Below are 4,796 nucleotides of genomic sequence, written 5' to 3' on the forward strand. Positions count from 1 at the left end.
GTGATCCACTCATACCCTGCATGTTACTGTGATCCACACTCATACCCTGCAGGTTACTGTGATCCACACTCATACCCTGCAGGCTACTGTGATCCACACTCATACCCTGCATGTTACTGTGATCCACTCATACCCTGCATGTTACTGTGATCCACACTCATACCCTGCAGGTTACTGTGATCCACACTCATACCCTGCAGGCTACTGTGATCCACACTCATACCCTGCATGTTACTGTGATCCACTCATACCCTGCAGGTTACTGTGATCCACACTCATACCCTGCATGTTACTGTGATCCACTCATACCCTGCAGGTTACTGTGATCCTCTCATACCCTGCAGGTTACTGTGATCCACTCATACCCTGCAGGTTACTGTGATCCTCTCATACCCTGCAGGTTACTTGAGGATAGTATTTTTCAGTGCAGACCCTCTCTAACATGCTCCAACGCTGCCCCGCCTTACATTCCCTCTGATGGAGCCATTAAAGCAGCCTAGCCAGCTGATTAATATACTGCGTGTCAGGCTCAATTGATTCATTGAAGTAAATGATTTGATGAGAGGTCAGTCCACAAATCCCCCACATCTAATGTGAAGCTAATGGCAAATGACAACAGGATCAAGATAAAGCAGAGGCACGTTAAGACGGATGCCGCTTCAAGGTCGGAGGAGTGAGTCCAAGTTTTAGGGAAAAGAAAGTTTAGGGTTAAACACGATCATCCAGGGCTCTTTGGTTAGGGAAGTGGATTAAGATCATGAAGGTAGAACTATAGCAAATCAGAATCCAATGTGGTTCCAGCTAGGGATGTTCATCAGTTATCGAAAATCGATAATTGATCGTTAAGGAATGGAATCGATCATGTGGAATTCTTATCGATTTTGTTATTATTAAAAAAAAAAAAAAAAAAAAAAAATTGCGGACTAGGTTTGGGTGGAATTCGTTCCTCCTCGCCCCACTCCATTGCACAGCCGACTAACGTGAGGTGGAGCTTCATATAGTCTCTAGTTTTCTGGCTGGGCACGGGCCTTTGTGCCAACAAAACTGTTTTAAACATGGGGAATTCACACCGGCATGCGCCGGGGACAGCAGAGTGTTGGAGAGGAGACACATTGAAATAAAGAGTTCATTGAGGAGAACACGTTGTCTTTCGTATTTTCTGCCATAGGCATTCATTTTGTAAAAAAAAGATATATATATATATTAAAAAAATATTATTATTAATATGATCGATAATTGATCGTTAACTTTCCCCGATTTTCGATGATGGAAATTTTTCAAAATGAACATCCCTAGTTCCAGCAACACGAATGCGAGGAGCCAGAAGAAGGGAAACAAAAAAGAAAAGAAAAATGTTTCTAATTTGTTGTGAGTCGGGGCACTCGAGTATAAAGGCCCATCCCAAAGTGCTAAAACCTTCAATGTTTCCACTATAGAGCCCCATGGTGCTCACTCCCACGCTGCTCACTCCCACGCTGCTCACTCATGCTGCTCACTCCCACGCTGCTCACTCCCACGCTGCTCACTCATGCTGCTCACTCCCACGCTGCTCACTCCCATGGTGCTCACTCCCACGCTGCTCACTCCCATGGTGCTCACTCCCACGCTGCTCACTCCCATGGTGCTCACTCCCATGCTGCTCACTCCCACGCTGCTCACTCCCATGGTGCTCACTCCCACGCTGCTCACTTCCATGGTGCTCACTCCCACGCTGCTCACTCCCACGGTGCTCACTCCCATGGTGCTCACTCCCATGCTGCTCACTCCCATGGTGCTCACTCCCATGGTGCTCACTCCCACGCTGCTCACTCCCATGGTGCTCACTCCCACGCTGCTCACTCCCATGGTGCTCACTCCCATGCTGCTCACTCCCACGGTGCTCACTCCCACGCTGCTCACTCCCACGGTGCTCACTCCCACGCTGCTCACTCCCACGGTGCTCACTCCCACGCTGCTCACTCCCACGCTGCTCACTCCCACGCTGCTCACTCCCACGCTGCTCACTCCCACGCTGCTCACTTCCACGTTGCTCACTCCCACGCTGCTCACTCCCACGGTGCTCACTCCCACGTTGCTCACTCCCACGCTGCTCACTCCCACGCTGCTCACTCCCACGCTGCTCACTCCCACGCTGCTCACTCCCACGCTGCTCACTCCCACGCTGCTCACTCCCACGCTGCTCACTCCCACGTTGCTCACTCCCACGCTGCTCACTCCCACGCTGCTCACTCCCACACTGCTCACTCCCACGCTCTCACTCCCACGCTGCTCACTCCCACGCTGCTCACTCCCACGCTGCTCACTCCCACGCTGCTCACTCCCACGCTGCTCACTCCCATGCTGCTCACTCCCACGCTGCTCACTCCCACGGTGCTCACTCCCATGGCGCTCACTCCCATGCTGCTCACTCCCACGCTGCTCACTCCCATGGCGCTCACTCCCATGCTGCTCACTCCCATGGCGCTCACTCCCATGCTGCTCACTCCCACGCTGCTCACTCCCATGGCGCTCACTCCCATGCTGCTCACTCCCATGGCGCTCACTCCCATGCTGCTCACTCCCATGCTGCTCACTCCCATGGTGCCGTCACTTTGATGTAAATATGAGCCGGTCTGCAGCATCAGAGATCCCATCTCAGGAGGAGCGGTGGCGTGGCCGGCGAGGTGGAAACATAATGTTGGGTTTGAGAAAAAGGGGTTAACAGGTGAACAGCGACGGAGGAAGAGATGGCAAGAGAGGAAAAAGAAAAGGGGGATGGCGTAATGTTTGTCTGACTGTGTGACCTCAGTCAAGCCTCATGAACACCCTCATATATCTAACTGATCCACAGCCACACAGTGGCTGCTGAAGCAGGGACCACTGTGTGTGTGTGTGTGTGTGTGTGTGTGTGTGTGTGTGTGTGTGTGAGAGAGAGAGGAGTGAAAGAGAGAGAGAGAGAGAGAGAGAGCAAGAGAGTGAGCTGATAAACAGCCTTGATAACAGCCACTATCTATTCAGATGAGGTGAGCTGCTGAACATAAAGTTAAAACTGCAGTGAACTGGAATAAAGTTGTGTTTACTTGAAATGTAATAATACATAATAAAGTTCTTTGTTTTACAGTAATGCAGGAAAAGCAATACACTGGTGACACAATGTCAAATGCACTGTAGAGGCTGCTGCCAATCTAACTGATGCGCTTGTTTGTCTAATAACATGACCAAATTAATGTGATAATGATTTACATTTTGTACAAGGCAGCTTGCGCGCTATGCACGCACGATTCCTAGGCTCGCCCGCTGCGCGGCCTCGCCCACCCTGCAGCTTGCATACACAGCTCGGCCGCTGCACGGCCTCACCCACCCTGCAGCTCGACCGCTGTGCGGGCTCACCAGCTCTTATGACATCACTGATGATGTCACAACTTCGCATCACTGATGACATCCCAAATGCTCTTATGACATCACTGATGATGTCACGATGCCTATGACATCATGAGTGATGTCACAATGCACAATTGCTCAAGTGACATCACTGATCATGACATCATCAGTGATTTATGACTTCACTGTGGGACAAAAATGTAAACTGAGAACAGAGAAGATATAGACAGAGTGAAGGATACAGACGAGGAACCGGAGCTCTTGAGGGGGGACAGGACAGGGTGAGAGGAGGATCGGGTTTTAAAGAATGTAGGGAAACAGTGGATGGATAAATCTGTGGATGGATAAATACAGGAGGCAGTAATGCAAACATAAAGGATGCCAAGTGCCATAAAACACCACAGAAGAAGGAGACTGATGACAAGGGGAATGGGCTTGAGTGATATATAGAGATAGATAGATAGATAGATGTAGGTAGGTAGGTAGGTAGATAGATAGATAGAGATAGGTAGGTAGGTAGGTACTAGGTAGGTAGATAGATGACGAGCAGCTTAAAGGCTAACTGTACGTTCACGCCAAGGTGAAAGGAACGCTTCACTCACGCGCGCAAATGATTCGCTCTTGAATGTGGCTCTGATCACAAGTGAGCAGCCTTATTTGGTCAAATGTGTCAGTCAGTGTCGATGGAAGGGGAGAGGCTTTTCTGTGAAGAATGAGAGTTACTCATGGCACTAATCAAAGATGGTTTATTTCTGGTGAGGGCATGCATGACCGATGAGTGTGGGTCACAGCTCTTATACAAGTGCTCCTCCTGACCACACTCTCTTTGTGATGACCATATGAGACACTGCAGAGCGCGTCATCATTCAGAAACCACGCCCAAAACAGGGGAAAACAGAAACCCCCCCTCCAATCCTGGCGTTCTCCTATGTCGCGTGCATGGTTGCGTGTTGCACAAAAAGATCATATATACGGAAGATGAACACTCCAACTTACTTCTTGACAGCTAGATCCACATTTTTCTCAATGGCTTCCTTGTTTTGCTCAGGAGTACAAAAAAACTTTAACTGGCAATTTGTTGTCTGTGCAGCCCCACCACACAACAGCTTTTAGCTATGTTTAATTCAAGGAAAATGACGCTGGTGTGTGGAAATGAACAGAGCTTTTCCCCCGTGATGGGCGTGGCCTGTTTCATGCAGTGTCTCTATTGTAAATGTAAAGCCGAGAAACTGGGTTGCCATCCTGTGTCGTCACCACCACCATCGGAGCGAGAGATGCCCCTCCTGAAGCTGTGAAATCTGGGGTTCAAAGAGCCAGAAGCTCCTGACCTGCTTTGAATCAACTCTCTAGGAAGAGAGTGGAAAGTTAATCTCCATGGAGAATAGAGAGGTCCAGTAACGAGTCTGGAAATCATCGATGCTAACGCCCCTGGTTCC

The sequence above is a fragment of the Poromitra crassiceps genome (genome assembly GCF_964638095.1).
Source record: "Poromitra crassiceps genome assembly, chromosome: 5".
NCBI classification, from domain to species: domain Eukaryota; kingdom Metazoa; phylum Chordata; class Actinopteri; order Beryciformes; family Melamphaidae; genus Poromitra; species Poromitra crassiceps.